The 12801-nt window shown below is 48.1% G+C and overlaps 1 protein-coding gene across 2 annotated transcripts in view; it reads left to right on the top strand.

Moving 5' to 3' along the window:
- Window positions 1–12801, top strand: part of IGSF21 (immunoglobin superfamily member 21) — a 231592-nt gene that overhangs the window by 107533 nt on the left and 111258 nt on the right. Inside the window, exon 1 of one of the 2 annotated variants that reach the window (XM_083628789.1) lies at window positions 8825–9100. The exons of the other annotated variant lie outside the window; for it this stretch is intronic. The gene's annotated coding sequence lies outside the window, so the exon portion shown is untranslated. Of the gene's footprint in view, window positions 1–8824; window positions 9101–12801 lie in introns of those variants that run through there. 2 annotated transcript variants of the gene reach the window in all.

Here is a 12801-nt window from a genome sequence, read left to right as displayed (position 1 = left end):
GAGGGCACACAGAAGTGGTTGCCCCAGGCGCAAAATTGTTAGGGGGCACAGAATTTCAACACCCAGCGCTGCGCACTGTTGTCACTTGGCTCTGTTGAAAACAGATTTGCTATGCAAACCAGGAAGTGACCTCTCCGGATGATCGAGTGACTCTTCTTTTCTTATCTCTGTGGCTGGGCGATCACCTGGGTGATGGCCATTAGGCAGTTGAATGCACATGCGTCCATTTCCCTCTCTCCAACCTGCCCCCTCCTCACAGCCCTGGGCACTAGCAACCCACGCTACACCACTGATGGAGGTAGCAAGGGGCAGTAAAGGCAAGTGATGGTTTATTCGGGGAATGTGGACTCCAACTCCCACCAGCCCCAAGCCAACATGGTCAATTAGTAAGGGAGAGTGGGAGTTGGGGTCCAGCAATTATTGGAGCCACTTTATCAAAAGAAGGCAGAATTTCAATGGAGGCAAGTGGCGGTCTACTTCAGTGATGGCCCTCCCACCAGCTCCCACCAGTTGGAGTCCAAGAGATTTGAAGGGCACCCTCTTGGGGAAGGCTGTGTTGGGACTTCCTACCCTTCCTTAGATGCCACACCATTTAACTTGTGATGCAACTGTGGTTTTACTGCTGAATTGGCAGCATCCTGCCCAAGGAGCCACTGAGCTGTTAGTTGGCTTCAGATGGCAGCTGGATTGAGAGGTTCACCGGAGACCTGATCGGTGTGGCTGCCAGCAGGGCTTTGCCAGTTTGCCAGGATGGAAGGAAATTTATTCTCTCATCGTGCCAGGAGAGCAAAACAAAACTCCTCCTTCAACTTTCTGCCCAGACTCCTGCAAAGATGTTGATACAGAGCAAACTAGGCAGTGGTGAGGTTTTGTCTTGGCAGTGTGGCTAGCACTGTGAGGACAATATGATGAGCATGGAGCGGAGAGTGTTGCACATTTTTAGCTCTGGAGACCCTGCAGGGAGGGGTTTTTAGTGGAGAGGTTGTGGCAGGAGGTGATGTTTTGTGTTTATCTGTGACTTTTAATGAGACCTGGTGGGTAAGAGGAACACAGATGTCACTGTGGCTCTGGGGTTGATTTATTTATTATTTTTTCTTCCTTCCGTTTCCCCAGAGACCCCCCCCCCCCAAAAAAAAATCCATTGTGAAAAGTAGCATTTCTATACATGTACCACTTATAACAGTAAAGGGTAAAGGGACCCCTGACCATTAGGTCCAGTCATGGACGACTCTGGGGTTGCAGCGCTCATCTCACTTTACTGGCCAAGGGAGCCGGCGTACAGCTTCCGGGTCATGTGGCCAGCAAGGCTAAGCCACTTCTGGTGAACCAGAACAGCACACAGAAATGTCGTTTACCTTCCCGCCGGATAGTGGCCTATTTATCTACTTGCACTTAGACGTGCTTTCGAGCTGCTAGGTTGGCAGGAGCAGGGACCGAGCAAGGGGAGCTCACTCCGTTGTGGGGATTCGAACTGCCGACCTTCTGATCAGCAAGCCCTAGGCTCTGTGGTTTAGCCCACAGCACCACCCGCGTCCCTACTTATAACAGTATACACCCGCAATACATGTTGTTATTAAGTGACCCACAAGTTAGTTTGAACCTGTGCTGCAGGTCTTTGGTTTTCTGGAGAAATTGTGAATGAAATGAAGCTCCGCTATTCTCCTGCTTTATACTTTCTTCCTCTTGCCAGTCTCAATTTGTTTTTCTGTAAAGGCAATATGCCACCCTCTCTTGTACCAAGCATTTGTTTGCCCCTTTTAAATCCTTCTAAAATGTGCAAGTAGATAAATAGGTACCACTCTGGTGGGAAGGTAAATGGCATTTCTGTGTGCTGCTCTGGTTCGCTAGAAGCAGCTTAGTCATGCTGGCCACATGACCCGGAAGCTGTCAGTGGACAAACGCTGGCTCCCTTGGCCTATAGAGCGAGATGAGCACCACAACCCCAGAACGGTCAGGGGTACCTTTACCTTTACCTTTTTAGAATGTGGCTATAAGCATACAGTCATAACTTGGATCCCGAATGCCTTGGTACTCAGACATTTTGGCTCCCAAATGCTGCAAACTCGGAAGTGAGTGTTCCAGTCTGCGAACGTTCTTTGGAACCCGAACATCTGACAGGGCTTCTGATTGGCTGCAGGAGCTTCCTGAAGCCAATCAGAAGCTACACTTCGGTTTCCAAACATTTTGGAAGTCGAATGAACTTCCGGAATGGATTCCGTTTGAATCCTGAGATACAACTGTACTTCTTGCTACTAAGCCAAATCCAGTTAATGGTAAAGAAAACCTCTTGAGTCTCATGGCAAAGGGAGAGGTGGCAAGGCCTGGAGAGAGTTTTGAGGGCCGGATCAGGAGGTCACGGGGGCCGCATCTGGATCACATAGCTGAGGTTGGTGTGGCGTAGTGGTTAGAGTGTTGAACCAGGACCTGGAAGACCGGGGTTGTAGTCTCTACAGGTAGCTCACTGAGAGACTGTGGTCCAGTTACCATATCTCTAAGCTTAAACGACCTCACAAGGCTGTTGTGAGGATGAAATGAGGAGGAGAACAACGTAGGCCACCTTGAGTTCCTTGAAGGAGAAAGACAGGATCCAAATGCCATAAACAAATATTTCTTTTGCATTAGCAACAGGAAGATCACCATTGGTATGGAGCAATGCGCTTCCTTGGCGGCACTTTTCACAGGATGTCTAGAAGGAGCCATGTTTGATCTCTTTCACCCCCCAGAATGCTCTGGGAAGCCAGCTTGCTGAACCTCCTCTGTATGCAAGGCTGGTTGTGTGTGCGCATGGGGTTGGGGGGTGTAAAGATCTTGTAGACTAATTAGCAGCCGTCCCTGGTGGCAATGATGCTCTTTCCGCCACCGCGGCTGTCAGCTCGATCCTCGTCCGGAGGAAAGCACTGTGCTCCGATGAGTGAAAAACCCGTCACCCGGGACAGGCTTGGGGTTGATGAATTACAGATGCTCTCCGCACTTCCCCAAGCCAGCCTGATTGACTCTGACAAGCCGGAGTCCCTGCTGGGGTCCCGCCTGCCAGTTCCCGTTAAGAAAATGAGACGTTAAAACCCTGCCCGGCGACTTCCCGCGATGTCTGGGGGCAGAGGGGCGGGGGTGGCGGTCACGCCAAGGGTGGCTTGAGAGGAGCCATCTCTAATTCAGCTGGGCAGCAGGATCCTCACCCACCCTTGTGTCCCCCGGAAAGCCACAGCGATTGGGAGGGTGAGTGATTACAGTGCCATGGCTTTGTGAAAGTTGCGGGGTGATTGGCAGGTAGGCTGGCTGGCTGGTTTCCTTCGAGGGCAGGAAGGAGGGAACCGGAACATCACAAGAGCCTGCAGGATCAGGCCAATGACCCATCTAGCGCAGCATCCTGGTTTCACAGTGGCCAACCAAAGGCCTGCGGGAGACCCCCAAGCAGGATTCGAGCTCAAGAGCCCTCTCTTCTCCTGTGAGGTCCAACAACTGATATTCAGAAGCATTGCTGTCTTCGATGGTAGAGGCAGAGCAAAGCCATCATGGCTAGTAGCCATCTAAGTTGGTGGGCGGTCCTGTGGGAGGGAGTTCCACAGTTTAACTCCTTTATTTTATCTGTCCAACATTCAGCTTCATTGCATGCCCACAAGTTTTAGCACCATGAGAGAGGAAGAAAAACTTCTCTTTCTCCATTTTCTCCATTCCATAATTTCCTATACTTCTGGCATGTCGCCTCTGACTCGCTTTTACTCTAAGCTAAGACATGGGTGGCGCTGTGGTCTAAACCACAGAGCCTAGGGCTTGCTGATCAGAAGGTCGGCGGTTCGAATCCCCGCGACGGGGTGAGCTCCCATTGCTCAATCCCTGCTCCTGCCAATCCAGCAGTTCGAAAGCACATCAAAGTGCAAGTAGATAAATAGGTACCGCTCTGGCGGGAAGGTAAACGGCGTTTCCGTGCACTGCTCTGGTTCGCCACATGACCTGGAAGCTGTACGCCGGCTCCCTCAGCCTATAAAGCGAGATGAGCGCCGCAACCCCAGAGTCGGCCACGACTGGACCTAATGGTCAGGGGTCCCTTTACCTTTACCTTTAAGAAGCCCCAAACACAGCAACCTTCCTTCCTAGGGGTTTCCCTCCACCCCTCTGATATTTCCATTGCCCTTTTCAGAACCTTGTACAATTCCACAAAAAGTACACATTCTGCTCATGTAAAAACACGCTAATTCCCAAACTGTCCACGGGCCACATTTAGAAGGCGATTGGGCTAGATCTGGCCCCCGGGCCTTAGTTTGCCTACCCATGCACTATACAAACTTGTTGCTGTTGTTTAGTCATTTAGTTGTGTCCGACTCTTCATGACCCTATGGACCAGAGCACGCGGGCATTCCTGTTTTCCATGGCCTCCCACAGTTTGGTCAAACTCATGCTGGTAGCTTCAAGAACACTGTCCAACCACCTTGTCCTCTGTCATCCCCTTCTCCTTGTGCCCTCAATCTTTCCCAACATCAGGGTCTTTTCCAGGGAGTCTTCTCTTCTCATGAGGTGGCCAAAGTACTGGAGTCTCAGCTTCAGGATCTGTCCTTCCAGTGGGCTGATTTCCTTCAGAATGGATGGATTTGATCTTCTTGCAGTCCATGGGACTCTCAAGAGTCTCCTCCAGCACCATAATTCAAAAGCATCAATTCTTCGGCAAACAGTCTTCTTTATGGTCCAGCTCTCACTTCCATGCATCACTACTGGGAAAACAATAGCTTTGAGTACTGTACAAAAGCAACTTTTGTCACCCCTGCTTTTGCCTCTGGCCCCTCTTTGCCGATGGTACATGGCTCCTGGAAGTCTGGCAATCAGGGAATGCAGTTCTCAGGTCGGAAGAAAGATTCCCTTGCTTCTAGGCTCAGGCTTTGCATTGCAGGGGTTGGGCTAGATGACCCATTGGGTCCCCTTCCAATTCTGTGTTTCCACATTTCTTCTGCAGCAGGGATAGTCAGCGAGCGGAAAGGTAGGATGCTGCGTTTTATCCTTAATTATTTCTGCTGAGAGATGGAAACAGCTTGCTCCTGGAAAAACAAATTGAATGCTCTATTTGTTCCTAGGAAGCCTGTTTGCCGGAGTCAGTGGGGAGGCGATGAAAGGAGGTTCTCCCTCTCCCCCCCCCCCTCCACCCCTGGCACTTTCCCCAATTTTATTTACTTATTTATTTATTGCATAGCAACCACTGTAAATGCACACGGCTCTCTTTGCAGGCGAGATCTCCATCCAAGTCCTGTCAAGGTAGCAGAGTCCAGAGGCATTTTCCTGTTCCATGAAAGGGGGTGGATGTATGTGATGTTTTTTTTCCAGGGAGGATTTAGCTGACTTTTAGCTAGAACCACTTTCAGCCTTGAGCTCTTGGGGGTGAGGATTCTGAGAGGTGGGTCCATCTTTTCAGATGAAAACATGCTACACATGCTGACTTTTCAGGAGAAGAGGCCACAACTCAGTGGCTTAGAGGGTCTGCTTTGTATGCATTAAGTCCTGGGTTCAACCCCCAATTTCATCTCCAGATAGGATGGGGAACTACCTACTTCTTGAAACCCTGCGGGGCCTCTGCCAGTCAGTGTAGACAATACTAAGCTAGAAGAACCAAGGATCTGACTCAGTAGAAAGTCGTTTCTGAATAAATATTATTATTAAAAAAGAAAAGAAAGTCGTTTCCGATGTTCCTACAGCAAACACCTGTACATGCTTGGAGCTCTCCGAGGTCCTGAAGAGTCAGACCCTACTATCAGGTGGTAAAGTCATCAAAAATAAAGTGGGCTCAGGATTTAGGTCATTATAAACAACTTCTCAGTAGTGGCGCCCGCCCTGTGGAACACCCTCCCTTCAGATGTGAAGGAAATAAGTAGCTATCTTGTCTTTAAAAGACATCTGAAGGCTGCCCTGTTTAGGGAAGTTTTTAATATTTAATGCTGTATTGTTTTTAACACTTGATTGGAAGCCGCCCAGAGTGGCTGGGGAAACTCGGATAGATGGGTGGGGTATAAATAAATTATTATTATTATTATTATTATTATTATTATTATTATTATTATACAGACTTCCTTTCTCACGCTCTCTCAGACACTGACGTGCTGTACACAAATCATGCTACCACTCGCTGGAGCAGCTAACAGGCCCATCCAAGCACCTTTAGAACACCTCCCATGAAGGCTGATCAGTCCAGGTGAACAAGAGGCAGGCAAAAACGCACAGCAGGGACAGGAGGGGTGTGGCCTGGGGAGAAGGGGTGTGGCTGAGCAAAGTCCTGGGGGCCAAATGGAGAGGCCTGGAGGACTACATCTGACCACCAAGCCTGCAGTTCCTTGTCCCTGATCTAGAGGACCACGTCATATGCTCAGCTCTCCAGCTTCAGGAGTCAGCCCTGGCAGAGCAGCCTTAAAACGTCTTGGTAATTGCCCGTGATAGGAAAGATAGTTGGACGGGAGCCTGTGTTGTCTAAAACTGTTTGCTTAAGGATGATCTATTTCCTGAAAGTCGCTTGGTTGTTCAAGCAGATGTTAAGGACACGGAATGCGAAACTGATCATATGGCACACCGTTCTGCTCCATCACGGGCAATTTGGATGGGGAGGGTGCAGGGGTTTGTTTTTTTACTTACAGAAAACTCCTAAAACAGCGGCAAACCCTGTCCTAAGATCCCAAATTAATTATCTTGCATACAAGTCATACATTTAAAGGAGATTTTCACTCCAACCCCCCCCCAAAAAAACAGTAACTACTTTGTTAACAGTGTTCAGGATTGCAGCTCTCTGGGGAATCAACTACAGCTCCCAGGATTCATTGGGGGTATGCTTTAAATATGGATAGTGTGTACACAACATTATTATTATTATTATTATTATTATTATTATTATTATTATTATTTGAACTTATACACTGTCCTATACCCGGAAGTCTCAGGGCGGTTCACAACAAGACCACAACATAAAATCAAACCAAAAGCAATAACCCAATAACCACCCCCAAAAAAAAAGGCCACATTCTAAAAGGGTGTTAGATGTCAATAATATCAACCAAAGGCCTGGTTAAAAAGAAATTTTTTTCCTGGCATCTAAAGGTGTATAATGAAGACACCAGGTGAACTTCCCTGGGGAGAGCATTCCACAGATGGGGAGCCACTGCAGAGAAGGCCCCGTTCTCGTGTTGCCACTCTCCGGACCTCTCGAGGAGGAGGCACACAAAAGAGGGCCTCAGACGATGATCTCAGGGACCGGGTAGGTTCATATGGGAAGAGTTCTGCTGGGTCAGCCTCTTGTTCTCACAGTGGCCAACCAAATGCCTGTGAGAAACTAGCAAACAGGATTCGGGCACAAGGGCAACTCTCCCTGTCTGTTGTTTCCGGCAACTGGTATACAGAAGCATTACTGCTAGCCAGAGATAGCAGCCTTCTCCATGAATTTCTCTAATCCTCTTTTAAAGCCATCCCAGTTAGTCACCATCACTGCGTCCTTTGGAAGTGAGTTCCATAGATAAACTACACACTGCGTCAAGATGCCCTTTCTTTTCTCAGTCCACCATGCAACTTCAATGGATGCCCACATTCTAGCATTATGAGAGAGATGAGGATGGGACCTTTGGTTCTCCATTTTCTCCATGCCAGGCATAATGTTATAAACTTCTACCATATTGCCTCTTACCTGCCTATCCTCCAGACTAAAAAGTCCCAAACGCTGCAACGTTTCTTCATAGGAGAGGCACATTGTGGACTCTCCTTCCTTGGAGGTTTTTAAGCAGAGGTTGGATGGCCATTTGTCATGGATGCTTTAGCTGAGATTCCTGCATTGCAGGGGGCTGGCCCTCGGGGGTCCCTTCCAAATCTACACAGGGTCCCCCAAGGCAGAAAGGTCAAAGGGGAGGTGCAAGAAAAGAATGATCCAAGAAGTCCTCAGTGGCAGAACAGGCGGAAGATAACAAACAATATGTCACCACGCTTATGAAGGAGGATGAAGGCTGCAGTAGATAAGAATCTACAGGTCGTCGTGATGCCATTGGAATGGAGCAGGGGTCTGCAACCTAAGGCCCATGGGCCACAAACAGCCTACAGGGGCCGTTTAACTGGTGCACAAGCTGCCCCCAAACTGAACCACCTGCTTGGTGAGTCCCCACTCGCTGCGCTAAACTGGCACGGTGCGGCACGGGGACTCACTTTTACGGCGCCAAAAATCACGTCTGCACAGACGCTGAAAATCGCGGGCGGGCGGGTGGGCATGCAATCGGGCCCACTGAGGGATCTCAGCTGGAGTGAACCTGCCCAGGTGAGGTAAACCTTGCTGACCCCTGGAATAGAGCCTTACTGCGAAGACTTTTCATTGATCAGCGTGCACTGATCTACACCCAAAAAACAAATTCATGTGCAGGCATCTTCAAAAACCCATCGCAAACCGAAAACCGTATTTATGGAAGACAATCTTACTCGGTTACGAGAGATCACCAAAGAAGAAGAAGACAATTCTATGATCCTATGATCATAGATGATCCTGACCCTCATCCTTATTTCTTTTCTTTTTTTAAAATCATTTTTATTAAGTTTCCCATTTTAACAATCCAATCAAATCACATTGAATGTTCCAAATTGTACAAATACATATCAAATAGTCCAAATATCCTGCCTAAATTATAATTTTTTTGTTGGGACTTCCCATGCTTTAAGTTCGGGGTGGCTCTGATCATCTCATATCTCTGCTGCCTCGAATAGTCTTTCCAATAGTTCCTTTAAATCTTCCTGTTGTTGACCTTCCCTCATCCTTATTTCTCTCTCTCTCTCTCTCTCTCTCTCACACACACACACACACACACACACACACACACCTTGACACACTGGACATCAGAAGGGTCCAACAGGATCAGATAAACAGTTCATCTACTCCAATGTCTTGTTCCTCACAGCGCCCAACAGCTTCAATCTAGTAGCCCTCCAGCATCAGATTGTGTTACCCGTTTTGTCTTTTTGCCCCAGCTGAGGTGCTGAGTCGCCGCACAGCGTCTCAAAGTGCTTGGCTGTACATTCGGTCCTGTTTTGCAGCAACAGGAGGGGGGCAGAGGCCAGGAGATGCACAGGACACAATTTAAACAACCTGAGTGATGAAACCGCTGTGAGTTGTTGTTCTTGCTTCCCCTTGTGTGTCCCAGCAGCTATTACACATTCTTTCAGCATCGGTGGGATTGGGCCATGAGTGGGATATCAAGTTTATTACAGCTATTTCCAGTCTGTAATTGGTTTTGTAGAACATGGAGAGGGATAGAGGGGGGGCAGCACTTTAGAGGGCGGCTGCGGAGAGTTTGCTTGTGGGGGTGGGGAGATGAGTTTTGATCTGTTTTGCTTGTGCCGGGCAAGCGAAAATCGCCATCCCATTTCCAAGCTATGCTGAGACGGGTCAGGGAAGACTGGCTGTGATTTGTTTCTCCCAGCGGCGAATGGAACGCTAGAAAGGAGAAAGAGGCAATGGAATCTGAACACACACATTCCTTGAGACTGACCTGTGTTTGTTTGACAAAAGCTGGGATGCTGGAGAATTCTGGCGGAAATGAAAATGAGATGGGAAAGCCTTGATCTTATTCGTCCCATGTCTGGAATGGAAATCAGCATAGCAGATATGATCCGTATTCCCTGCTTCCAGTCTGAAAATGATACTTAATTAAGAATATAAGGAGAGCCTGCTGGTTCAAGCCACTGGCCTATCCAGTCTGGCATCTGGTTCGCCAGAAGCGGCTTACTCATGCTGACCACATGACCCGGAAGCTGTACGCCGGCTCCCTCAGCCAATAAAGCGAGATGAGCGCCGCAACCCCAGAGTCGGCCACGACTGGACCTAATGGTCAGGGGTCCCTTTACCTTTAACACTGTTGGCTCATGTTCCGCTTGTGGTCTATTGAGACCCATAGATCCTTTTCACATGTACAGTGGTACCTCCAGTTACAAACTTAATTCGTTCTGGAGGTCTGTTCTTAACCCGAAACCGTTCTTAACCTGAGAAGAGTTTGAAGAGTTTGGATTTGATATCCCGCTTTATCACTACCCTAAGGAGTCTCAAAGGGGTCAACATTCGCCTTTCCCTTCCTCCCCCACAACAAACCTCTGTGAGGTGAGTGGGGCTGAGCGACTTCAAAGAAGTGTGACTAGCTCAAGGTCACCCAGCAGCTGCATGTGGAGGAGCAGGGAAGCGAACCCGGTTCACCAGATTACGAGTCCACAGCTCTTAACCACTACACCACACCGGCTTTCACTAATGGGGCCTCCTGCCACTGCCGTGCGACTTCTGCTCGCATCCCGGGGCAAAGTTCGCTACCAGGAGCATCTACTTCCGGGTTAGCAGGGCTCGTTACCTGCAGCGTTCGTAAGGAGGACGGTATGTAACCTGAGGTTCCACTGTACTACTGGCAAGCCAGGTGTCCCAAATCTTATATGTGTGCATCTGGTTATTCCTGCCTAAGTGTAAACATGCCAAAGTTCCTCAACCATTCCTCCTAAGATTTGGTTTCCAGACCCTTGATCATCTTGGTTGCCCTCCTCTGCACACCTTCCAGCTTGTCAATATCCTTCTTAAACTGGGCATACTGGGAATACTGGACACAGTATTCCAGGCCTGATCAAGGCAGAATAGAGGATGTATATTCATAAACCCACACACAAGGACAGAGAGATACTATTAGATACATCGTTCTGCCCGGACAATGAGGTCCAGCGCTGAGGGCCTTCTGGCGGTTCCCTCCCTGCGAGAAGCCAAGTTACAGGGAACCAGGCAGAGGGCCTTCTCGGTAGCGGCACCCGCCCTGTGGAACACCCTCCCACCAGATGTCAAAGAGATAAACAAGTACCTGACATTCAGAAGACATCTTAAGGCAGCCCTGTTCAGGGAAGCTTTTAATGTTTACAGCGGTACCTCAGGTTACATACGCTTCAGGTTACATACGCTTCAGGTTACACACTCCGCTAACCCAGAAATAGTGCTTCAGGTTAAGAACTTTGCTTCAGGATAAGTACAGAAATCGGGCTCCGGCGGCACGGCAGCAGCAGGAGACCCCATTAGCTAAAGTGGTGCTTCAGGTTAAGAACAGTTTCAGGTTAAGAACGGACCTCCGGAACGAATTAAGTACTCAACCTGAGGTACCACTGTATTGTATTTTAATATTCTGTTGGAAGCCGCCCAGAGTGGCTGGGGAAACCCAGCCAGATGGCCGGGGTATAAATAATAAATTATTATTATTATTATTATTATTATTATTATTATTATTATTAATTATTATTATTATTACACGGTGCTGATAATGCCAAGGTTTCAAGTTTATCCCCTTATGGGACAGCTGCGTATTCCTGCATTGCAGGGAGTTGTACTAGAATATCCTTAGGCACCCTTCCAACTATGATTCTATAAAGTATAAGTATAGGTGTAGATATAGATACAGACATAAACTATTGTGCCCTTGGAAACAGAGCAGGAAGCTGAAACTTTGTCTAGAAAACGTCTGAGAATTTAAGATTTGTCTTCTGTGATCCTTTTGGATGCTCTCCTGTTATTCTCTCTGTGGATCTGTTGTGCCTCTTTACTTCCCAGAACTTGAGTTTTTTCCATGCGTCGTTCCATGCCAAAGGGCATAGTTGCAGACACCTGTTTGTTTGTTTTTGCACCATCGAAAGGGACCCATCATATTTGAAGGGCCGAGCCAGAAGACGGGTAGATAATTTGAGCTGGCGTGAAATCCGTTTTCATGTTTGCCACTTCTCTCAGGTGAGTGCTGCCAATTAAAGGATTTTCGGCGGTGTTCGGGGAAAGAAATGTCCTCTGCACACCATCCCCCTCACTCCAGTTTTATATTTTTTGATCGAGACGTCAGTTTCATGGCTAGCATATGTCAGTTGCGACACCAAGCCAGGAGCTGACAACTATCAAAACTGACAAAGCCCCTCCATCCCCATCCTTCATTCCCTAGAACCAAGAGAGGATCTGTCCATCAGCTCACATTGGACGTCATACAAAAATTGTAGGTAGGATGGATAAATCTGTACCTCCTCCTCTTCCTTCTAAAAAAAGAGAGAGAAGGGTGTTTTTGTTGTATAAACGCAGCAAGTGAGTGTTTGCAAATTTGCAAGAGGATACCCCTGTAAATTGAGATAGTTGCAGCCCATTGTGGATTTGACCTCAGGTGAAGTTTTCCCATCCCCTGAAGCCTCCCAAATTCTGACCATTTAGTCCATGGGTAGGCAAACTAAGGCCCGGGGGCAGGATCCGGCCCAATCGCCTTCTAAATCTGGCCCAGGGACAGTCCCGGAATCAGCATGTTTTTACATGAGTAGAATGTGTGCTTTTATTTAAAATGCATCTCTGGGTTGTTTTGGGGGCCTGCTTGGTGTTTTTAAATGAGTAGAATGTGTGCTTTTATTTAAAATGCATCTCTGGGTTATTTGTAGGGCATAGGAATTCATTCATTTTTTTTCCCTTCAAAATATAGTCCGGCCCCCCCACAAGGTCTGAGGGACAGTGGACCGGCCCGCTGCTGAAAAAGTTTGCTGACCCCTGATTTAGTCTGTAATGAGAGCTGAGCTGAAAGAAGAGCAGTGATTGCAAAAACAAATTAACCTCCCCCCTCCCTGCTAACACGGGCAAAAGGATAAAAAAATTGGCAATATGGCCACCCATTCCGAGTGAGGGCAGGAAGTTTTGCCCTTTCTCTGAAATAAGCTTCATGGTGTTGCCTCCCAACCTGACATGATTGGTTGTATGGCACCAGCATCCAGTTTGAAGGATCCCTGATTGGCTTAGCTCACACAGGAGAAGAGAAAGTGGGGGGGAGAATA

This window comes from Podarcis filfolensis (genome assembly GCF_964270895.1).
Source record: "Podarcis filfolensis genome assembly, chromosome: 8".
NCBI classification, from domain to species: Eukaryota; Metazoa; Chordata; class Lepidosauria; order Squamata; family Lacertidae; genus Podarcis; species Podarcis filfolensis.
The sequence above is the reverse complement of the archived record's forward strand: the minus strand, read 5'-3'. Positions and strand labels throughout refer to the sequence as shown.